Here is a 25,540-nt window from a genome sequence, read left to right as displayed (position 1 = left end):
TCATTTCAACTTCCCGAGGTCCCTGCAACCCTAACTTAAGGTTCACTCGGTTGGATGTTAAGACTTTTTCATTGAAGGCACTATACAATACACATCAATACAATTTTGGCTCTTGTTTCATTTGAACTATTTAGCTCTCCAGGGCAGACTCTAGCCAATCTAAAAATCCGAGCATCACCAAATACTGAACTTTAAAGGACAAATGAAGTTATGGATTAAGCGAGTCTGAGTTTCAAAAACTGCTTCTAACTTAAAGTAAACAGTAAGGCTTCTCATCAGCATTTCCTGAGCTATCCTGGTTAGAAGTTGGCCCCATTGGAAGTCAGTCTACAGCCTGTCTCTATTCTTCCAGAATTACAGGTTGCCATGGTTACAGTGGCTTCTGGAAATGAACTTCATAATTGCTGCATATTGCATATAAACAGCTGGATTCCCTCTTTCAATTTCACTCTGAAACAATGAAGGCCCAAGAAAATGGCCTTGTATTTGAATCATTGACATGCTAAAGACCATTATCCTAGGAGTGAAGCATCATGGCATAGGGAAACTTGAAGAAATGATAAAGTCAAATTCCTGAGGCTCTCTATATGTAGATGAATGTAAAATGCATGTGTGACTCCACATACACAGAATCAGAATATTTGAAAAGCAGAAAGAGTCCTTCCTTTCAGAGACTAATTAATCTTACTACTGTTTTACAGGGCATGAAACAGAAACCCAGAGATCGAGAGTTTTCTGTTCAAGGCCGCACAGCCAACCAGGTGCAGAACTGGATTTACAGAATATTTTGGTGCTGTAGCTACTCCTCCAGTCTGAAATTCAGAACCTAGGCTTGAGTTCTGGCTCTGCTATAAATCAGCTGTGTTGCCTCTGAGTGTCATTTAATCTGGGGATGTCTACCATCCATAAATTAAGGAAGTTGATCAGAAAAGTTATTGGTGAGTTATACTCACCACTATTGTTTTTCTATATTAATAGTGGTCGCTCAGAAACCATGATTAGTGGTTGTCTCCACCTCAAATATCTGCTAAACTGGCCTTCTGTGAGCTTCTAAGATCCCACATTGTATTCCCCTGTAAGGAAACACATTGAATGTGATTGTTAAAATAAAATTGCTATGAGGAAGATGAGATATAAATAGCTGTTAATGCCCTAGCACAGAATAGTTGATCAAGTTAGTTGTATAGTTCAGTGTGGAGGCACCTATGGGTAGGAATGAAAAACAAAAGTTCCTCTTAGAGAAGATTGTTTGAAGGGGCAAATGTTGGGGGTTTGTGGGAACCCAGGTTAACAGTGGAAGTTCACCTGCTTGACAGAAGAGAAGGAGAAGGGTAGAGGGAGAAGCAAAAGGAGATGAAGCCCATTTCATCTCATCAAAAGATGAGGAAACCCATTTCACAGAATGAGTTTTTTTCCTCTGTCTTTCCATTCACGTATGTAGCTGCCTCTTTGTGAGAAAGCCTCAAAATACTCCCAATGAAATTTGTATAGAGTGTAACAATGCTGCTAAGATAATAATTATAAAACAATCAGAGCAATTGACCACACACGGCTCTTAATAGAGAACCATTTCTCTGTCCTCCCTCGGCTGACACCGGTGACATTTCTGTTCTGCATGTAAAATCTCAGAGGCCAGCCTGGGTACTCTTCTGAACTGAACAGCCTTCCCGGTCCCTCTGTTGTGTTTAGGTTTGGTCTTCCACAAAGTAAGCCTGCTGTAAAAGATATCATGTAACAAGGACAGGGTTTCATCCTCTTCCTTGGAACTGCACTTTCTTTCCAGGAAGAAACTGCTTTCTGAAAGTGTTTGTTTAAAAGAGAGGTTCTTGCTCTGTCACCCAGGCTGCTGAAGTGCAATGGTGTGATCATGAGTCACTGCAACCTTGAACTCCTGCACTCAAGCAATCCATCCAGCTCAGCCTTCTGAGTAGGTGGGATTATAGGCCTGCACCACCATGCCCAGCTAATTTTTTGCGCAAGGTCTCACTATGTTCCCTGGGTTGGTCCTAACTTCATAGTCTTAAGTCATCCTTCCATCTTGGCTTCCCAAAGTGCTAGAAATGTAGGCATGAGCCACCACACCTAATCTAGAAGTCTTGAAGAGAGGAATATGCAATGCAGCATATCGACCCCTCTGGGGGTCTCTGCCCCCCATTACGGAGCCCAGAGTGTACTTATTTTAAGAAAAAACAATAACATACAATAAAAAAAACAAACCTACAAATGAACAAAAAGCTCTTCTCTAAGGGCCACAATTTGGGCTAAGAAAGCCTGTTATGGATTCTTCTATCTCTCCTCAGTCGGCAGCAAACCTCCTGGTAATCTGTACATACTTATGTGTAGCCTGGTCCATCTTTGCTCCCCTTACAGATTTTACCCAGTTGCTTGTACACAGAGAGGCTCTTCCTAGATCTTTACTTGTCTAGGTCTTGTCTCCTATTTTTTTTTCATGATTTCTTATCTATTTCCTTCTGTCCCTCTCACTGATATTTTTACCATCCAACTCTCTCCTAAAACACAACAAAAAACACAGCTCTCACCTTGTGTTAATGTTCACTCATGTTTCCAGATTCCATCCTCTTCCATCTCCTTCTTGAATCCTGTCTTCCCCAAATACATTATTCTCTGAAGAGAGCCACTGGGTCCTTCACATGTTGGGTTTCTTTCAATGGACCCAGTAATCAACAGCTATTTGTTGACTTTTTAAATATTTTAATATGCCTTAGAATTTTGATACCCAAGCTTTATACTAATCACTCATTCAATTTTTAAGTATTATGTTAAAATTTTTCATAAACAATACATAATTTCCTTAAAAGTCATCGATTCAGGAACAAAGAAATTAAACTAAGAACTAAACATATAAATAAGATGGAATATTTTGCTAATAGTGGGAGTTTAAACTTTTACCAATGTAATCTGAGACCCCAGGATTTTTATTTCTGTTCACATGCGGAAAAAGCTAGAGGAACATTTCTGGTTTGTTGGGAGAGAAAAGAAGGAGTTTTGGAGACGTTAAAATAAGTTTCTCTGGCCTTTACTTCCAAGGGTATGCTAAGGAACAGTAAGATCTACGGATAAAGAGCCTCTGCCTAAAACTCTTCCGTACAATTCATTTTAGGAAAATAAGCTTGCCTCTGTCCAGACACAAGTGAGAAGATGCTGGATGGGGATAATGATGGAAAGAAGCAGTGTTGTGGGACAGAGCTTTTCACGACAGAACTCTTTATTTCCATGTCTTACGTAATCCTTATTCACTCACCCGGGGCTGTCATCCCCGCCTCTGTGCCCTCAAGAGCAAAAGCAGCTAGCACAGTGACATTTTAATAATAATACTTTGTACTTATACAGCACCTGTCAGCCAATGATCTCAAAGTACTTTCCCTGAGATTAACTCATTAATCCTCACAAGGATAAGTGACTTCCCCAAGGTCACAGAAAAGTGAATGTCAGGGGCGGGCGAGAGCTGTGAGTTTCCTGGCTCACATCAAACTCTCAAGGTTGTCTACCTGCCTTCCCACCACAAAGCTACCAAAAGTTTTTAAATCCACACTTCTGTGTTCCATGTAAATCCTTTTGCTTCATCAGTCTGGTGGTCAGACATCTCTGTTTAGAAAGTACCCAATCCATAGCTGGAAACGTAAAAGTTTCTGGGAGGGGCAGGGATGGCTGAAATATACTACCTTATAGAATGTACAACCTTGCTCCCTTTGCGCAAAGCAGCCCGAACAGGAGATGCTGGGTTTTCCTCTTGAGGATATCCGAGAAGTTGGACCCCATGCCTTCTTCAGTTGTCCTCCCCGACCCGATCACCACTTCTGGTCAGGGATATCTGGCCTTTTCCAGCCATAAGCGTTCCTACTTTTATTTATGCATTTTTTGCCCTCTAGTTAAATGTTGGTCAGTTGGGGAGCTTTAACATAATGTTAATAGTGATTTGTCACCCAGCCGTCAGCAATTTCTCAGGAAGAAGAGGCTCTAAGACTACATGGCCTCAAGGAATCTGCACGTGTTGGGGGAAGATGGATTCAGGCCTGAACCGACCATGGGAGTGAAGGTAGATTGTAAACAGAACTTGGGGTAGGACGCGGCTATTTGCCATTTTATCAAAAGAAAGCGTGTACATCAATTATACTACTTTTATCTGGAGTTTACAGCTCACTCCCTTTTCGTGAGCTGCTAATCTGCTTATTTCTCTCCATTTCCTCTCTGAACAGAAAACGAGGGTAATATCTTAAGGAAAGGAACTGGATGTTGCCCACATCCCTGCTCTCTTTTCTCTGGGTTCTTACATTAGAGAAGCAACAAGAAGTGAAATACCTAGGCTGCATATGTGCTGGGCTCAGCTCACCCCTATCCACACACTCCTCTATCACAAGTTTAAACAAAGAAACAGTTGACCACCATTTGCCAAGAATGGTAGCTATGGCTACCCCAGGCCGAGGAAGGCTTGAATGAAGGATCAAAGTCAGCATTTAGACGTGGCAGTGAAGGGCATTGGTGTTGATGGAGGGGTCCTTCCTGATTCCATGGTGAAGGCAGAGTTCGTGTTTCTGTCACTGCAGGGGTTTGAAAGGAACCTGAAATCCGATCTGGTTGTTGAAGTCTTGGGGTCTTCAAACAATGCCAGCAAGCAATGCATTATAGGATTTTTTTTGAGATGGAGTCTTGCTCTGTCGCCTGGGCTGGAGTGCAGTGGCCGGATCTCAGGTCACTGCAAGCTCCGCCTCCCGGGTTTATGCCATTCTCCTGCCTCAGCCTCCGGAGTAGCTGGGACCACAGGCGCCCGCCACCTCACCTGGCTAGTTTTTTGTATTTTTTTAGTAGAGACGGGGGTTTCACTGTGTTAGCCAGGATGGTCTCGATCTCCTGACCTCGTGATCTGCCCGTCTCGGCCTCCCAAAGTGCTGGGATTACAGGCTTGAGCCACTGAGCCTGGCCTGCATTATAGTATTGTATTGAAGAACTGTCTCATGACTACAAAGAAGAACCCTACTTTTCATGTCCTGTTATCCCTGTCCTCACATCTTCTCATATATGATTGGCAGGTAGGTGGAGCCCTGTAAATGTGTAATTAACTGCCCTGTTTACTTTAATGGAGAAGGTCTAGAAACAATGCATACCACAACAAAAACTGTCTAACTCATTATGGACACAAAACATGAACTTCAAGCAGTCCTCAGGCCAGTGGAAGAGACATTGAAGAGGCTAGTGAAACCAGGAAGCCCATATCAGATCTCAGGATGCACTATGCAGACATTTTCTCCCCTCTTCTCCCACTAAGACTGCAGCTTCCATTGAGGCCACGAAGTTGTCACCAAAGTGTACAATTGCCTCATTACCAGAGAGAGGAGCTGTACACTGGGAAACTCTTCGGCCCCCCGGGGCATAGAGACCCAGGATCACAGCATGGCAATGCACCCCCTGCTGGCTTTTATTGTATGCTAATGTAATGGGCCATCAGTCTGAAGACTTTCTGTGCATAGAAACAAGATTTCTTTTTGTCTAGTTGGAACAGTCATTTGAAATTCTAGCAAGCAGAAATGAGTATGAGTGTTACAGGAGGGAAGAAAGGAAGGAGGAGGACATAAAGTAGAAAGGGAAGATGAATGAAAATGGGTAAAATAAAAGATTTTATGAGGCAAAATGAAAGAAATTCAGAGAGCTTTCTTCTTTAATGAAGTGTAACTTAAACAAAAATGCGGGGTAACGGACCGGCATATACTTCTCATTGCAGAACACCAAAAAATAGCCAGGAGGCCAAGGCTGCACACAGCAAGGAAGCCCAAGGTCATCCAGCTTCTGAAGAATGAGAAATCCAGTACGGGCACATCTCCTGGGTGTGTTTCCTTGGGGAAGAGTTGCCACTTACTGTGCTCTTTTCCTTCTTTACAGAAATGACATAATTCTCCTAATGTAATGCAAAAGGTTTCCATGCTGCCTTTGAAATGCCTTTCTCTCACACAGGCATCTATTTCCTGGAGTGACTTTGCAGACACTGTTATCAAGTAGGTGGAAAGAAAGGAAACAGAAAGAGAGGGAAAAGGAGGAGGAGGAAGGAAAGAAGGGAAGAAGGTTAGAATAAAGGGAAGAGAAGAAGGGAAAAAAAGTGAGGAAGAAAGTGTCGATGAAGAGAGTCAAACTCTGTAAAATAATTGAGGAGTTTTATTCTGAGTCACATATGAGTGACCATGGCCCATGACACAGTATTCAGGAGACCTTAAGAACATGTGTCCAAGATGGTCAGGGTACAGCTTGGTTTTATACATTTTTGGGAGGCATGAGACATGCCTCCTAAATACGTTTAAGAAATACATTGGTTTTGTTCAGAAAGGTGGGACAACTCAAAGGAGGTGGGGGGAGCTTCCAGACTATAGGTAAATTTAAACGTTTTCTGAATGACAATTGGTCGAGTTTGTCTAAAGATCTGGGATGGATAGAAAGGAAATGTTCAGGCTAAGATAAAAGATTGTAGAGACCAAGGTTTTTTCAAAGTCTTACAGTGGCTGCCCTTAGAGATAATAGATAACAAATGTTTCCAATCCAGACCTTTAAAGAGGTGCTAGGCTCTTACTTAATCTCTTCAGGACTGGGAGGGCCTGGAAGAAAAAAAAAATCTAGCTATGTTGAGATTCTTTGCAGATGTACATGCCCACCCCACCCCCCCGCCCCTACAAAGGACAGCTTTGCAGAACCATTTCAAAATATGGCAAACAAACATACTTTTGGGGTAAAATAATTTGACTTTCTTCTTTGTCACGTAATGTTACACCAGAGTCAGATTGGAAAGTAAGTGATGATATATAGGGTTAAACAAAACTAATCTGATGAGAATTTATGGTTTGTAGGGTGTGACTCCAAAGACCCCTTACATAGGAATTTGGGCAAGATTTAAAAAAAAAAAAAATCAGAGCTTGGTCCTCAAAATGGAGGAGGAAAGAGTTCAGCCTAACTAATCGTGAACCACGTACTAGATGTGGCGCCCATTTTGCTATTTTACTTGTGGCAATTTTGCTTAGGCTTCTACCTCACGCTCAGATTGTTCCCAAGCCAGGGCCTATGGAGAGAGTGACAAACTCACCCAGGGAAGAAGCTCTACAGCCTCAGTTCATTTCTTTCTCTCTGGTCTTCCTCAAGCTTCCAGTCTGTGAGGTGCACAGCCGGGTGCATCTGCACCTCAATCATTAGGATCCTTTTCCTCTTTTGGCTGAATATGGGACCATTAAAACAGAGAGCAAGGCTGCATGACCTCCTGCTTTTGCATATTTCCTATGCAACATCACGCAGACTTGAGCACATATCAGATTTTCAACACACATCTGTGGATTATACAGACTTTGATACACACATCCTTTGATAATAGACTTTTTAAACAAATAAAATTATTCCATGGAATATGTAAGTTTTAGGCCTATCAAAAAGTGTCCCATGGCATCCTCTTTGTTGTGATAGAAAAGTATACAGCACCACTGAGTCTTTTTCCATGCTGACACTCCCCCTGTGATGTATTGAAGCCATTTGGTATTTACAAACTAAACTGAAAAACTAGTGAGTCTGCCTTTCCGTGCCCAATCCAGCATGCTGTCCATGTGAGGCTTAAGTGGAAAAATACTGTAAAAAGACTTATTTTAATTTGGTCTCAGGAACAGAGCCAAAAGATGGCCTTGCACAGCACAGCAGGCAGGAGGAGCTATCATCAGGACCCCTTTTCTCTTGATCAAAAACTCAGGCACATTCTTTTTGACTTTACGTTGTCATTTGCTGTATTAAAGATTCAGTTTTTTTTGTAAGCACTCACCTGGACCATTCTCCATGGGGCATGGTTACAGGAAGGCCGTATTTAAAGGAGTTAGTGAGGCTGATTGGAAACAGCTCTGGGGCCTAAGTTCTGCCACCAGTTTGGCTATATGATAGTGGACAAATATCAGACTGTCCCCCTTATCTGTGCCTTGGTTTCTATCTGTGAAGCAAGGAGTTGAACTAGGTGAAATCTAGTAACTTCCAGCCTTCACCTCCCTGCTTAATCTACTAGCTCCACACCAAAAATTCAGAAGAAACTTCAAACCCTGAATACTTCTGTGGGCTTTCTGCATTAGCACTCATGGTTCCTCTGACTTTCTTAAAGATACCTTGTCTTACACAAGATTTTAATCCTAACGTCCAATAAGGTCAAAAAGAGTTAGCTTCTGAAATGAAAAGATTAATGCTTCCATGGATGGGAGAGAAACCAGAGGGAGATTGTTGCTGGAGCATGAGAATTCTATCTTGTAGGTTTTTTTTCCCCCCACAGCAAATAAGGTTTATGGATTGCAATGAGGAGTCTGTCTCATTAAAATAAGTCTTTTTACAGTATTTTCCCATTTAAGCCTCACATGGACAGCATGCTGGATTGGGCCCAGAAAGGCAGACTCACTAGTTTTTCAATTTAGTTTGTTAATAGCCTGCCTTTCATAAAAGCATCAGGCACAATCACACCAATCCCTAAATCAATAGGATGATGCAGCAATGCCTCACAGAAATGATATTTTTGAAATAAATATATACACCATTCAGCCAGGCCTGTTTGACATCAAATTTATATACTCAATAAGAAAGCACAATTAATGGTCCCGAACTGTATTTTCCTTCACCCATTTCACATTTCAAGAAGCACAGGATTTCTTAAGAAAAAAAAATAATAAAAGAAGGAAAGAAAAAGAGCTAAGAAGCATTCCATTCTTAAATCGAATGAAGGTATTAAAAAACAATGCTGACTGTTGGTGCCTCCCCAGAACCTGTTTATCTTGCCTCCAATCTCATTTCTCTCTTTATCCTGGTCTTTGCTCAAATGCTACTCTTTACAGAGGAATTCCCCGACATTCCATGTAAAACAGCACCCCATTTCCTCTATGTCCATTTGCGCTGCTCCTCATAGCACTGCATTATATTATCTTTGTTTCTGTTTCCCCCTTCTCAACAAATGTAAGCTCCATGGGAACAGGGTCTGTGCTATTGTGTTCAACATTATATCCCCAGCACCCAGCAGCCAGAAAAGTGTCTAATTTCTGAGAAGTGTCCAAGATAATTTCTTGATAGAATGAGTGAATTGATAAATGAATATCTACTCCACTTTATTTTCAAGATATATTGATCATGAAGCTGTGTGATCGTGTTCACATAATAAAACAGTAATAGAGGACGTACATGTCTTCCACTTACTCACTAAATTGATCAATCATTGAATCAATCAGTAAAGACGTAGTTTTAAAAATGTGTCCCCCTACTGTGTGTGTGTGTGTGTGTGTGTGTGTGAGTGTGAGAGAGAGAGAGAGAGAGAGAGACAGAGACAGAGACAGAGACAGAGACAGAGACACAGAGAGAGAGAAAGAAAGAGCGTGAGCGAGGGTATATTGGAAGAGTACTCTATGTTACTATAAATAATGTAAGATAAAAATAAAACTATGGTAATTGGAGAATATTACCAAGCTAACCTCTACCTTTCCTGTGTCTCCATCTGCTAGGGCAATTTTTATTGTTACCTTTATAGGTTTTCTATTTTTCTACCTTCTAACTGAGTCATCCATCTATGCCAGTCTAGTGTATAGTGAAAGTGAAGAAAAAACTTTTTTGTAATGATCCTATGAGTTATTAGTGGAAAACCCTATTACAGTCTTTGATAAATATATCTAAAGACAGAAATTACATTTTAATTACTCTTGTTTGCTGAGTTGTGTTTCACAGAATCCAACACATGCTGAGGTTGAAACTTGTGGGACCACAGGTTGTAGCTGGGCTTTGTTTGGTGACCTCCATATGGAGATTTTTCAAGGTGCAAACTTCAAACTTTCCTTAGGTAGGATCCTTTCCTTAGACTAACACCTAGAGTGCATTTTTACCATGAATGTCTGGGTCCATTGCGCCTGCATCGTCAAAATATTTGAGTTGATCCAACAAAAGCCATCGTTGTTGTTGAACTGCAACAACTAGGACACCTTGCAAAAAAATTCAGACTGTAATGATGACAGAATTCCACATTTGGGGAAAAACAAAACATAGTACAGGAATAAATATTTCAGGCAAGAATCGGACTTAAGTGATTTCAACCACTGGAGGAAGTCAAAAAGTTCACTTAGTAGTATTTAATCTGGATATGAGGTATTTTGTTCTAACTTCTGCAGACATCAATTTTTTCAAGAAATTTGTCATTTGAGGGGAGGGACGAGAGAACACTGTTGAGACTGATCAGATCCATGAGGAGCTTTGTTGGTGCAAGCACAGACCTTGGAGACAAAGCTCTGTCCTGAGACTAATGCTGACTTTGGAACTTTGGGTTCAGGCTATTTGATTAAAAAAAAAAAAAAAAAAAAAAAAAAAAACTTAAAGTATCTGATACTTCAAGAATTTTTGTTTTTATTAAGTTCTGGGCTGAAGGAACCCATGTGCCTTTTCCATGTACCACCAAGAAGTTACTGTGCTCATAACTAAAAGGACTGTTTATCATGTTTAGAGCATGCTACTGAAACGGTAGCAGAATAAACAGCTCTAGAGGAAGAAAATTGATGGCTTCGAGGAGAGAATTTAAAGGGCCAGTATCTATCTACTTTGTTGATAGGTCATTCTGCCAAATTGTGGGGTAGAAAGGATGTATATGTGATGGTACCTTCATTCCAAAGAAGATAAACTATATGCAAACAAGTGCACCATAAGTCAATGTGAAACGTTTGCAACCCGGGCTGGGGTTGTTTGGTCAAGCAGGCTACCGAGAAGGATGCAATTGAGCCAGACTTTTAAATGTGCCATTGTCACAGGTCTTTATGGACAGAAACCACATATGTGGAATAATGCCGATTCTCCTAAAGATAGACACTGGGTTCACCATGAAGCATCAGTCTAATTATTTAATAATTAGTAGAGGCACTCTACTAAACAATGTAATTATCTTATTTAATTTTCTCAATTTCCCTATAGAAGTGTTGAATAGCATTATTACTGCTTTCTTACAGATAAAGAAACTGAAGTATAAGAAGGTTAATAACTTGCTTAGGGTCCCATAGGTGAAGGAGCCAAGGCCTAAACCTTAGTCTATGTAATACCAAAACCAATGAACCCAAACTTTCATTAATAATAAAAGCTACATCTAACTGAATATTTATAATGAGCCAGGTGATTGAGCACTGTGTAAGTACAGCTTATTAAATAGTTACAACTACACTGTCAGGAGAGCACAGCTATTTCCATTTTACATGTAAAGAAACAGTAGCAAAGAGAGATCAAGCAACTTGCCCAAGGTCACATAGCTAGCAAGTAGCAGGGCTGAGACTACCACCCTGGTAGTGGGTTCCACAGCCAGGCCCCTAAGCCCTCCACTCTAATGCTCTCAAATTTCATATTCTGCAAAGTGTTCTCCACACATCTACTGTCCATTCTACCCCCATGCTGTAGTTTTAAGGTATAAACATGATGTGGACATTTAAACCCTGATTGTTTTTCACTTTTTCACTTATGGCCAGAACCATACAGAGAATGATCAGAGCTGAAAAAGGTCCCAAACACTCAAAAACTTCTTTACAGAATCCAGTCAAGGTCACAAAATTCTAGTCTTTGAATTCAGATCTTTCTAAAGGAGAGAATGAAAGAAATGAGTTGATGGTGAGAAGACAGACCTCTATCAGGGATACAAATCTGAGTTGTACTTAGCTTGAATGATCGTCCTTGAAGAAATGGGCCAGAAGACGGAGCAGTTAGGATTGGTGAGGAGAAAGGAAGCGCCTGAAGGGGCAAACATGAAGATGGCCACGTAGGCTTTCTGCAGGCAGCCACCTGGGCACTGAGGAGGAAAAGGGAATCTGCTCAAAGAGAGAGAATTCCAGGTGGGGGATAGATGAAGACCAACAAAAATTCTCCTTGGCCACTACATCATTTTCCCTGGCCTGAACTTGTTCTCAGGAATCACAGCCCAGTAGGCTGCAGCTGTTCCATAGGGCAATGAGAAAACATCAGTCTCCATGCAGCCATACACCCATATCTACGGTGGGTACAGAGACATAGAGAGAAGCCAGCATTGTGCAAAACATGAGGTCTATAAAAGTCAATGATGTTGGCCAGGATCAACCATTTCCACTTCAGTGTGAGGGCAAATCCCTGCCCTCCCTCTGTGAAGGGCTTATCTGTTGCAACCACCTCCTCACTCCTTGGTCTGGTCAGGAGATCTAGTTTGAAGACTTCACTTTGTAAACAGTAAGTTGAGAGGTTAAGACAAGGCACTTCACCTCCTGGGTCATCATATCTTCACACATGTGCTTTTGTTGTAGTTTCCATTTGTTCAACATGTAAATTAAGTGTGCTGCCTACACAAAGTCCTTTCCCTACTCTGGCTCAGATAACATCTTAAGTTACACTGTGAGGTCAATGTTTTCAACTCCATTCCACAGGTAAGGAAGTTGACATTTAGGCACCGGAAAAGTTTGTGGGGGTTCCAAGCCAGGATTTGAACTCAGTTCTGTTTAATTCCCAGAGTGATGTTTTTAACCACTGCTTTCATCCTGTTTTCTTTCTATTATGGCTCATCTTTAGTAGCAGAATAAAAAAGCAAAATAGATAAATAAACGTTGTTCCTTTTCAAAGGTATGTTTCAGGCATCAGTATGCTGGGGACTGGAGGCTTTGATGCAGATGGGGTTAAAGCTATGTCCCTGGCATTCTATCTAGCTAGCCAGCTAGATCACTTTTCAGGCCATGGTCCCATAAGCCTGACTTTTCAATACCTCAAGTTTTCATTATGTCTCTGATTTTATTTGCTGCTATTTCGAGTGTGACTGCTTGCTAGTCACTACAGATGTGAGTGCGGAGATGGTGGGGTGGGAATGGGGAGGAATGTAATTTAATTTAAATTGCATTTTTGAGCAACACAGACGCTCAGATATCATTCTTTATGTACTAAAATATGCCACTCAGCATATTCTTCAGGGCATAGTTAAACCTAAAATCCCCCACGTCCCAAGGCTGCACTTGCAGTAAATAGCATTAGAATTTGGATGGAGGATGCAAATCTGAGATTTGTAAGTCCTGGGTGCTTTACTGGAAAGCAACAGAGGCCACAGATCAACCTAGTATGGATGGTCTGTCCTCCTCAGTGGTGATGCTCGTGAGATAGGGAAATCAATAAACAGGTCAGTGTATCCTCTGACCACGCAAGTTTCCCTGCCAACCCATTGCAACAGTTCCTGTCACCAAGAAATGGAGGAAACTCTATGCAATAAGATGTAAAGTGGTGCTAGCTTTAATTCTAAAAATGAGTTCAAAAAGCATGAATATTGTCCATAATGTAATTATACAAGAGATTGGTTGCAAGTCCATTTTGTGGACAAGATACCGTAAGCTAGGCTCATAAAGAGCTGCTTTTCAGTTCAATCCCTTTCTTCTGTGGACAGACTTCAGTGTGGTTATGGGTCTTCACTTAAAAATCAGCATAAAAAATAGATAAGCTAGATCTCTCTACCTTTTCACCTAATCAAGTCAAATTAACCCTTTGGTTTTAGTGGAAGAGTCTTCTCAGGTGACCCATGCTTCTCTGACCATTTTCTCCATGTCATTTATTCCAAAGAACAATTCTTTTAAGCTGAGGTTCATTCAGTACAGTCACATCAATGAATAAGGTTGTTTTTCTAAAAACCAAACCAAACCAAAAACCACCTAGCACACAGGCCATGGAGGCTGTAGTGCCTCCAGATGTTGAAGGTCATGCTTCTATGAAGCTGTGCAGGTTTGCTGTATGACACTGACCTGTGATTTCTGTTAGTTTACACTAGTATGGAAAAGTTCATCTATAGATTATCCAGCATCAGATTTCTCAGTGTTACCAGTTTAGGAAGTTGCTACTTGCCTCATTAAGACTAAGACTTTGGAAAGTCTCTCAACTTTGCCAGCATCTGGGACCTTCTGCTTGTCCTCACTACGCAACAATTCTTACCAACATCTATTTAGTATTTTACACCCTTAAACTTCCCAAACATAGTATCTGATTTTATCCACACAATTATTTCCCCCTGAAAGTTATTACTTTTCTTCCTCACTTTAGATGTGAGAAAACAGATTCAGGGATTCAGAAAGTGGCCCAGACAGAGGATATAGAAGAGCTGGGACTTGGCCGGGCGCGGTGGCTCAAGCCTGTAATCCCAGCACTTTGGGAGGCCGAGACGGGCGGATCACGAGGTCAGGAGATCGAGACCATCCTGGCTAACACTGTGAAACCCCGTCTCTACTAAAAATACAAAAAACTAGCCGGGCGAGGTGGCGGCGCCTGTAATCCCAGCTACTCGGGAGGCTGAGGCAGGAGAATGGCGTAAACCCGGGAGGCGGAGCTTACAGTGAGCTGAGATCTGGCCACTGCACTCCAGCCTGGGTGACAGAGCGAGACTCCGTCTCAAAAAAAAAAAAAAAAAAAAAAAAACAAAAACAAAAAAAAAAAAGAAGAGCTGGGACTTAAACCGAGGCTTCCGCAGTTGGCTCTGTGTCTGTCCTTCCTCACACCTACAGATGCCCCTGACATAGGCCTGACTTCTCAGAGCTTTCTTCATTCCCATCACTTCTCATCTTGTCACCACTTCCAGAATTCGGCCTGTAAGCCACTGCTGTCCTATAAGCTGGTCCTCTGTGGCTCTGTCTAAAGATCCTGGTCAACGACTTTTATTTGTTTTCTACTCCTCAGTGGAGAAGTCTTTTTAACTAATTTTCAGAACTGATCAACAATATGCTTGCTCACTTCAGTGGAATAGATAATATCTAAAGAGTATATGACCTTCCCAAATATTTGGATTTTGAGATAAAATTAATAGGAAAGTCCAAGAAATTAATTTCTTATAATGGAATTTGAGACACTATGATAACGGAATTGGGATAGTTTGACTCTGTGCATTCCGTGCCTTTACAAGAATTTTTATTGACCAAACCTCTTCGTCAGATCTGCCTTTGCTTTAGGGTCACTTTAGCTAAAATTGGGGTCGGGAAACCAACTATAGCATGATTTGGTAGAAGGTGGAAAAATGAACAACTTTTAAGAGCGTCTTTGACCCATAAAGTTTCCTTGCACTGCCTGTTACAAAGCCTAACATTTAATAATTAGTGATTTTTCTCTTTTAGGTTACTCATTTCTTTCCTCACGTCTCTTTTAAAGTGCAAAAGGTTCTTAGAGCAAGGCTTCATTAAGTTATTTTCGATATCTAATACTTGATGGTGGATGAAATAATTATGGTTTTCTCAATCAGAAGAAAAGCCATAGCTCATACCTGACAGATAATCAGCACTCGGTGAAGAGAACTAGTGTCATTTTATTAAATGAGGACCAAGGAAAGCACCTGCGGTTTGGGCTACTATCACTGCAGAGGTACCTGTGTGTGTCTTCTTAATGATTTATGATTTATTTTTGACTGTGTGATCAAGAACAAAAGTATTTAATAACTCTGAACCTCAATTTCCCTTATTTAAAAGTGGTATTAATACTCTATCTCAGTGATGATTTTGAAGGTTAAACAAAATAAAAATTAATGGATGTAACGAGATGTACCTTGATGTAAATTATAAGGTATTTATTAAAAATAAAGGCATTCTCTGTAGGTCCAGCTGTTTTGTATACCCAGGTGCCAGGAATATTACAAATCCAACTGCTAGGCTACAGCTGCTCCCTGGACCTTTAATTAGTAGAGCTAAGAGGCTTCTAGCTGTGGCTCAGGACAGGAGCTCACAGCATGAGCATCTTGCCTTCCCGCCTGGCCTGGAAGGAGACACTCACCAAACTATCTCCTGGGTTCTGTCAGGAACTGCTACCTTATGGGTTCTAGCCCTTAGATAACCAAGGTTGAAAAAACACAGCTCTTTGGAAATCGTTGTAGAACAGTCTCTGAGAATTCTATAGATAGAAGTGGCTGAGACCTTGGAGTTTTACAGAATTTGTACATCATGCCCCTCATCTTGGATGGTTCATGGTTCATCTCAGCGTGGTTCTGCCATCAGGCTAGTTGTTCCAAGAAAATATGCTTCATGAGTTGTGTTGTCCGTAGATTGGATGATTGAATAGCTATGACCCCCAAAGCCACCTATGTGAGACTGCTAAATAGACCAGTGCCTGGACCTCAAGTAACCCCACCTGGAATTTCTGGATAAGCCTTCCACAAACATGCAAACCCCACCAGGGGGAGGGAGCCTTCAGAACCTTTCCCTTTCCCCATGACACTTTGTAGCAAGGTACAGACCCCTTACATGCTAAAGCTTCAGCATGTTCAGTACTGTCAGTATTAGAGACCTACCTGTTTTTGGCTGTTTCTACTGTCCCCAACTTAATGAACTAAATCTGTGGGACATCCATGAAATTAGATCATAAAACACCAAGAATCCCATCTCTCTCTGCAGTGGCAAAGAGTGATAAGCAGCCTCCCAGGCATTCTCAGGCACTATACATAGCCAGCGATACAATCATTTAGCACTTCTTTGACTGGTGACCTGGGCTTGGCGTCTCCACGTTATCCCGTGACCTGACTTCCCAAAATCTCCTGAGCCAGAATATTTTAAACTATTTACTTGCTACCACATTCACATCTCTTCAGCAGCTACGGAAAACACATATTTAAGAGGCCTGGGGTGAAGTTTTGGATTCACGTGTTTTCCAACAATGGGGTCCACATCATGTTGAATGTGATGTCAGTGGTCCTATAGTGGGAAACCCCTTATGCATCAAATTATTCTATAATTTGGGGGTTGATTCCTAGTTACTCTCAGCATTATCAAATCATGATTTCACTCTTACTTTCCTAATAACGTGTCTTCTGAACAGTACGACACAACAATAAATAAAAACTGGAGTGCATTTGTTTGCACCTCAGAGACCTATGTAGTGTTCCCCAAACCATGTTCTTATGTGTAATCTTAGCCCTGTGTGTCAAAACTGAGGCCTCAATTACTATCCTGGGAGATATGTCTGGAAAAAGACCAACTGCAGAGACTTTTCAAAATTGGTCCCAATGAAAGCCTGCTGTTTCATTTGGGAATGGAAAACAAGTCCTCATTTAGACTGTTTTTGAGGCTTACAAGTATACAAGCAAGAGTGAGAGTATCTAGTGGTAATGTGTCCAAAACTACGTCCCTCTTGAGAATGTGCCTCAGATGCTTTGGCAAATGTGGGGAATCCTGGCCTTTCCACTTCACACATAGATCCCATAGGGCAGCATTCAGGATGTTCTTGCCTCTAATGATGACTTCCCCATTGGCAAGATCAGAGCTGTCCGAGACAAGTGCTTGAGGCTACATTCTTTGTGCTCCAGCCCTCTTTCGTTTCTCAGAGTTCCAATCTCTCTTGCTCTCATATGACATCCCCAATCTCCATTTATGTTTTTCATACCTTGATTCTGCCTCTTTCTGTCACCTTTTGAATTGACATTCCTTCTGGACTCCTTGGTAGGCTTTAGCAGTCATTATCACCCTGGCCTGCTGTCACATGGATTGTTCTCAGTACCACACTCTGGACAGAGGCCCAACGTCCAGCCATCCTACCAGAATCTCAACCTGGACCAGCTCCCAAGCTGTGGTGTTTGTATCATATTTAAGGTAACTGCATAACTCCATCTCAAAATAGCAAGCTCTTCTGACCCACCATTTTCTTATGTTTCTGCTTTTATATGCCCATGGCTTTGCTTTTAAAATACACACATCTCTGGAGAAAGGTGAATTAGATACATTATCAAACATGTACACCTCTATATACATATAATTTTTACATAATTTTAAAAGTATGATAGGAATATAGTGGTTGGGTAAAATAACAATGATTCTAAACTCCAGGCAACAATTGGGGTAGAAAAAAGTTCCTCTGAAAAGGCAATGAAGCCTTAGTTCCTGAAGATGAAACTCGACACTTCCCAATGTTGAGGAGAGTTAGCCCTTAGGTAGCTCTTTTCTCCATGAAATACAACTGCCTGTCACAAAATATTTTGATAGGCACTCACCCCTGTTTGGATCTTGGCTATAAATATTTGCCCAGCCCCTAAAACTGATATCCTAACTTTACAATGCACATATTGCATAAATATATGTTGATAAATAAACTTGCTAGCTGGTGTATGCATTGCATGTAAACTCTTTTTTTAAGTGAAGATTTGAATTTTATAGACTGTAAAATATGGATATTGCTCTATTTATCTTGATGTACCTCTATGAAAAGGTGACTGCTGTGATTGGAAAGTCATACCATATAACTAAAATAAGGTACTTTATTTAGAATTTTTAGGATATCCCCTGCCCAATATGTATAACCATAACTATCTTGAAAAATTAGTTGTTTATTGCATAAATATTTTCAAGAGCACTGGCTGAAATCCTGAAGAGGTTTATAAACATTGTGAGAGAGGAGGAGCTGGTCGCTGCTATAAACACAGAGTTCAAGGTATCTAGTTGGCTGATGCAGCAAAAGAAGGCTAGTAATAAGAGACATGTACCATTCTAGGCAGCACGAAGGAACAATGACATCAAATAGCAATAACAATCTCTGTCTAGGATATTAGGGGGAAAAAGTCTTTATTATAAAAGTACTTATACTGAGAAAACATATACTTAAAAGAACCAGATTTTAAATATTGTAGGCTTCCTGAGCCAGGTCTGGCCTTGTTGTGTAAGTCTAATTTTTTTTAAACAACTCTTTAAAAAGGTAAATATCCTTAGATATTGGTCGTGGATTGCTCACCACATCTCTAGAGCAAATGTTTCAAGGCATTTGAAAGCAGTAGAAAGCTTCTATTCAGGAGCCATCTTATGCTAAACTGCAGTTATCAAGATCACTCTAAGTGGGGTGGCTGGGCATTTGTTGGAGGTCCCACAACCCTGCCTATTCTTTTTTTCTGCAGCCCCAGGTATCCCTGAGGCAACTGCACTGAGCATGAGAACTCATATGAACACAGCTTACTTATCTGAATATCTGTGCCTTGGAAGAATGCAAAAACTTTCAGCAAAGTAACCAAAATGTGCAATTATAAAAAAACAAAAACAAAAAACCCTCAGACCTTATATCAACAAGGAGGCACCTAACAGGTTGACAGTTTCCATCCACACATTTGGTCTATGGTGCCAACATGTTCAGTCTCCCAAGCAAAAACCTTTTTTTATCTCCTGCATGCACCATGTCTTGGACAGAAATGTCTTTCCAATTTGCTTGCTCCCTTCCTGTCTCAGTTCTACCAGAAAGAGTATGCTTTTATCTCCTTATACCAGGATAACTGTGCACGTCCCTTAACTGGTTCCCCTGCAGGCTCCTTTTAGACTCTCCACACTCTGCCCCTGCCAGTCTGCCCCAGATAGGCTAAGTTTTGTAATTACATTGCTTTGATTTGGTCTCCCTCTTCTCTCAATGACTTGAATTCAATTCAATTCATTTAGTCATTGATCAGATATTTATAATGCTCAGCATTCAATATGCTGGAAACTGCAGGATCCTAGATATACATTAGAATCTCTGCTTTCTATTAGAAGAGATAAGACAGTGACAAAATACCTGTGATAGAAGGTGGAATGTGACAAGAGCCATTTGAGTAGTGCAAACAAAGTTCAGTGAAGTAGCTAGAGAACCTTTCTGGCTGACAAGATTGAGAAAGACTTGAAAAAACATTGAAGGATTAGAAGAAAGTCACTACATGAGGATAGTACTGGTAGGTTGCTGTGTTTGAGAGCAAGGCATGGGCAGGGGCGTAGAAGGAGAAAAGCGCAGAGATTATTCTGGAAATGATGGCCATATAGTTTTACCAGGTGGATGACAGAATAAACTTGAAGAATATGCTTCATTTTAAGTTTGTGGAAGGCCTGAAAGGTGACACCAAGGTGTTTGAACTGTATCCAGTAGACTTCGTAGAAAAGCCAGTGTTTGTTTTGTGTGTGTGTGTGTGTGTGTGTGTGTGTGTGTGTATGTCCATATGCCCTATTATTAGGTTAATGCATTTGGATTTGCACAGACATGATGTAATGAAAAACTTTTTGATGACAGTTAGGGAATTCATAGATTAAAATTTCTGTTAAACCTCTGATTCTTCTTTCTGAATTACTGATGTAACAAAAGAAGATGAATAAAATTATCATTTAGCATTTATATTTCTAAATGTGTGTATGTGTGTATATATATATATATATATATATATAGAGAGAGAGAGAGAGAGGAGAGAGAGAGAGAGAGAGAGAGAGAGAGAGAGAGAAACTGAAATGCTGATCTAATGTGATAAATGCTATATGCCAAGTAAGGAAAAGGTTTTGGAAAATGGCAAGAAAGATTGGCTGTAGAATTTCCACGAATAAATGAGATACAGTGGATTTGTGTTTGGTAAAATTGGGAAATAAGAAAATATGTGTCTTTAACTTTTTCAACCTAATATCGCACATCAAAGCTCCCTGATGCTCTCACATTATACCATAAAATCCTTCTGGAAAGAAGGGTATTTGCTTTGAATCCTGTTTTATTTTCTAATACATAGCAGAGAGCCTAGCTTATAACAACTACTCAGCAAAAGTTGTTTGAATGAATGATCTTTTGAACTCCATCAATGCTTATGCTCTAGAGAAAAATTTGTAACTAAACACATGATAAAGAATAAATGGTTATCCATCCCAGCACTTTGGGAGGCCGAGGCGGGCGGATCACGAGGTCAGGAGATCGAGACCATCCCGGCTAACCTGGTGAAACCCCGTCTCTACTAAAAAATACAAAAAACTAGCCGGGCGACGTGGCGGGCGCCTGTAGTCCCAGCTACTCGGGAGGCTGAGGCAGGAGAATGGCGTAAACCCGGGAGACGGAGCTTGCAGTGAGCTGAGATCCGGCCTCTGCACTCCAGCCTGGGCGACAGAGCGAGACTCCGTCTCAAAAAAAAAAAAAAAAAAAAAAAGAATAAATGGTTATCCATTTGCCAAAAGGAATTTTCCTATAAGGAACGGATATGGGATAGTCCACTGGCAAGTAAGTACAAATTTAATGGCAGCGTACATAGGAGAGGGGGAGTATTTAGAAGAGTAACAGTGGTCCATGCAGGTAGATTCCCAATTGACTTTCTCCCTCTTTTCTGCCTCTGGGACCCCTTGACTCACATCTGAAGGCTGAGCCTCTAGGGATTAACTTTGTCAAGTAAAACTCCCCTTAACTGAGCTCATTCTGTTTTACCCTGGCATATGACAAGAACAGGGACTATGGAAAGCCCCTGAATCAGACCTTGTAGATAATCCCAAATTTTCCTGCTAACATATCAACTTCCTGTGCATGTTACCAGGATCTGCATCCAGAGTACTGATTGCTTTGCCTCCCTGTCTAAAATAAATTAAAGCCACAGTCACTTACCCTTTCATATGGAAGTCCTCCTACAGTTGAACACCTTCACTCTGCCATATTAGACTGTATGTGTGTTAAATCTCCTTGTTTCCACACTTAATAGAGTTGCTGTGTTCATGGTTTTCAACTTTTCTCCAATTACAAGACTACTACATGCAGTTGAGACGGATGTCACTGAAGGAGGTGGCCACATAGTTACTAAGAGGAGGCAGATGCCATAATGGTGCAATTTCAGGCACCTGAAGTGTTTATACCCAATATGTATTTCTGCATTGATGTTAAATTGTCATGATTACATTCATTTGAGCACGGTATACAGCCTCCATCCTACATTCTGAAATAGAGCCATTTTGGAAAGAAGACTGCAAGAATGCAAAAACTGCAAAAAATGCAAATACCACTTGGCAATTTAAAACAACAGTATCAAACTGTATATGACAACAAAATTTTACCGTAACATTTTAAACTAATCTACTGAAAAATCCCTGTTTATCTTGCATATTTTGCTACTATTATAATATTAAGGGAATATACTAACCAGAATAACTTTAGTTTCCTGTGACAGATATATAATTAAAACTAGCATAAATCAAAGATTTTATAAAGGATATACTGCGTCATACAACTGAGAAGAACAGTCGTGTATGGCTTTAGGCCAAGCTGACCAAGAGATTTAAATAGCATCATCAAGGATCCCTGCCTCTTTCTGCAGTTCTTTAATAGCTTCTTTCCATCAACAGACATGATGGTTTTCAAATCATCAAGCTCTCAGCTGAGCAATAACATATTCCCCCACAAATATGTAAGTTTCCTATTGGTGCTGTAACAAATTACAGTGAATATAGTGACTTAAAGCAGCACACATTCATTATCTCATAGTTCTGGTTATCAGAAGTCTGGAAAGGGGTTGAAATCAAATGTCAGCAGGGCTGCCTTCCTTTCCGCAGACTCTAGGGAAACATTTATTTCCTTGCGTTTTCCCGCTTGAAGAAGCTGCCTGCATTTGCTGACTTGTTGCCTCTTCCTTTATCTTCAAAGCAGTTTCATCACTCTGACCATGCTTTTACTGTCATATCTCTTTCTCTAACTCTCTTCTCTCATAGTCTCTTATGATTAGATAAGAGTCTTTATAAGCGAATATAATCCAAGATAATCTCCCATTTCAAGATTTTCATCTGAATCACATCTGCAAAGTATACTTTGCTTCATAAGGTAACATATCCACAGGTTCTAGGGATTAGGATATAGACGTATTTCAGGAGCAGGTGGGGGCACTATTCTGTTTACCATGATAGGCTTCACAAAAATGTCCTAGGGAGGACCTTGAGTGGTCTGGTTTCTGCAAGGTGCTTGCCTCAACCAGTCTCTGTTCCTAGGAAGGCTGTATACTCTGACTGGCTGGCCGGAGTCACATGAGGTCAGGGCCTGTGGTGAGAGGGCAAGGGATGATGGTTTTAGCTTCAATCATATCACATGGTTAGTTTCTGTGTAGTAAAAAGGGGAGTTTCTTACCAGAGTGGGGCAAAGAGATGCTATAAAAGAACAACCACCGATATCCATTGCATGAGAGAATCAGATCAATAGGCATATTTGTCTAGCTAGCTTTTAACCCTTGTAAATAGAGCATCATGAGTTAAGCATTGTTCACTTAAGAATCTTTTTTTGAAATATAAGTATTGAAGATTCATATTCAATTGCATATCAGTGTGAAAGCGTTAATCAAGATCTTATTCTTTATCTGGGAGTGGCTGCAGCAATAGGTTGCTTTGGGGGAGAAGGCAAGAGGACCTTAAAATGATAAGTCCCAAAGAGGTCATAAAGGGACGGTTACCAAAAGGAGTGCACCTGCTCCCTCACAGCCTGATCCTGGGCTGCCTCTGACTCTTCTCATGCCATCATATCAGTGGGCCCTCAGTGTATGGACATGTCTCATAAATAAGATTCTTCCCTTCACCATTCAGCTACTTCCCTTTCCCTTTCCTAACACTTTCCCATCCTAGGAACTATTCATGATTTTTTCCTCAAAACTCCTATCCCTTAGGCCTGCAACATGGCCAGATCGGCACTTTCTCCAGGGCCCAAAGGATAGCAATTGTTCCTGGGCAGAGCGATCCAAGGGCAGCAGCTCTTCTACATTTGGGCATTAATTCATAATCAAACATTGATGAATCATGCTATTTTACTGAAAAGCACAGTCCTTAAGTCAACCACCTAATCTAAGAGAAGAAATTAAACTCTAAACCAACATAAACACATTACAAGTCATTAGTGTAATTAAAAAGGAATGTATAATTAAAACATTTGTGTATTTTAGCTCAAATTCATCTGCGGTCGGAAATTTTAATGAACTGCTCATCAAAGAAGTCTCGGGAGTCTGGGGTAAGTTTAGCATAACAAGAAACTGAATGTTTTCTTCCCCTCTGCTTCAGGAACCCCATTCCCTCTGGTTTCTAAAAAGCAACCTGTCATTGGTTCCACCAAACTAATAATGATTCTAAGTGGTTATGATTGCTTCCGTGTTTTAAACTGATGTTATCTTTTTATCCCTTAAGAATCATGTTTTTCATAATTACTTCTCTTTTGTCCTTTCCTTAAGACAAATGATTTTGTAATTAGCGATGAAGGAAGGAGTCGTCACTCCAAGACATCTGTCAAGTTGTCAGGAAGTATGTCTCCCTGTAGCTATATTTAAACTTTCTGTTTAATAGCCTCTTGCTTTATTTCGCAAGAACATCTCTGCGGAATCATGCCCAGGATCCCCTAATGATCAGGTTCTATAAAACACAGAGCAATTAGACTGTAAGAAATATCGCTCCCCAGAAAGTCCTTCCTATTCATGATGTGCACCTCTTCCTCCTAGCATTCCCTTCACTCAGGCTTCCCACCCACATGGATGTGCCTGCTCCAGAGGCTTTCGTTTTTATTCTCTAGCCCATGAGAAGGCTGAGTGTGTCAACAATTAGGCTGACATTTTCCCCAACTTCAGCATTCAGTTGTAACAATGCTCTCTTTCTGCAAACGAATGGCAAGCTACAGTGATAAACAGAATATTTCTCCCTTGGAGGGAGCAAACCCTCGCTAAGGCTGTGTATTTTCTGTGCACCCTACAGAGAAATGACGCGCTTGCTTGCATGTTTGCTGTTCAGTGTCATCTGCCGCATGAAACAGCCTCCCTGTGACTCCGACACCCTCATTCTTGAGACACTGAATCCAAACTGACAGAAACATCCTGTGAAGTGTCGAGGGAATATGGATGACCCAGCTTAGGACAGTATTCAAGATTATCGCTAATCTCCAATTCTGCTTCCATTCTGTCACTAGCCAAAATCCTGAATCACAGAAATCTCAAACTGCTCTGATCACTCACTCTCTTTATTCTTCCATAGCCTGTCCAACCCATGACTCTTGTTCTTCATAAGAGAAAGGTAGGTGTACAAAATTCTGTGGTTTCCAAGAGTCACATACAGGTATCAGTCAAGCCTGGGATTAGAGAAACTTGCTGAACCAGTCTGATTCTGCCCTTCCACTTGGCTATGGAGGAGACACAGAGATGGGACTGGCCATGTTGAATGAATGAACACATTAAATTCCCTCCATGGCTTTGGGAAAGCTGGCATTTGGTATAACTTCCCCTTCCAGGTTACCCATCCTTCAAAACACCCATATTACTGGCCTGGGTCTCAGAGACCTGCCACGCCTTGAAATTTACCTGAAAATTATCAGGATAAAGTGGGAAAACTATTGTTTAACATATTTTTCCCTCACAGATGTATCTGCATTTAAGAGCAGACTCTTAAAGATCAAAAAGCCTCTAGGAGACCAAAACAAAAATTATAATAAGATAAAATTCAGGCTTCAGATAACTGAAAGAATCAAGACTTTTGTTTTCTGCTGGGGCTGGCAGACTAGTCCTGGGTCTCCTTTCATTGCATCATGTAGAGGCTGCTTATTCATTCTTCCTGCCTGAGTGCAGTTCATGAGCATGTAACAAGATAGGGGAAGAGATGCAACAAATCTGGTGGCTAAAATGATAAGGAAAATAATTAAATCATTTTGCTTACTTTCCTAGTTAGTTTCCCAACTTATCCCTTCATGGAGCTCATGGATAATGATTATATTTAAAATGAAATGAAATCACAAATGTCGTTAAGCTGCACTTATCTTTGTCTATTCCAAATGCCACTACTCCCTTGTGGCTATTTCCATGTTCCTTAAATTA

The sequence above is a fragment of the Trachypithecus francoisi genome, unplaced genomic scaffold (genome assembly GCF_009764315.1).
Source record: "Trachypithecus francoisi isolate TF-2019V2 unplaced genomic scaffold, Tfra_2.0 Lachesis_group19, whole genome shotgun sequence".
NCBI lineage: Eukaryota > Metazoa > Chordata > Mammalia > Primates > Cercopithecidae > Trachypithecus > Trachypithecus francoisi.
This window is presented reverse-complemented; position numbering follows the sequence as displayed.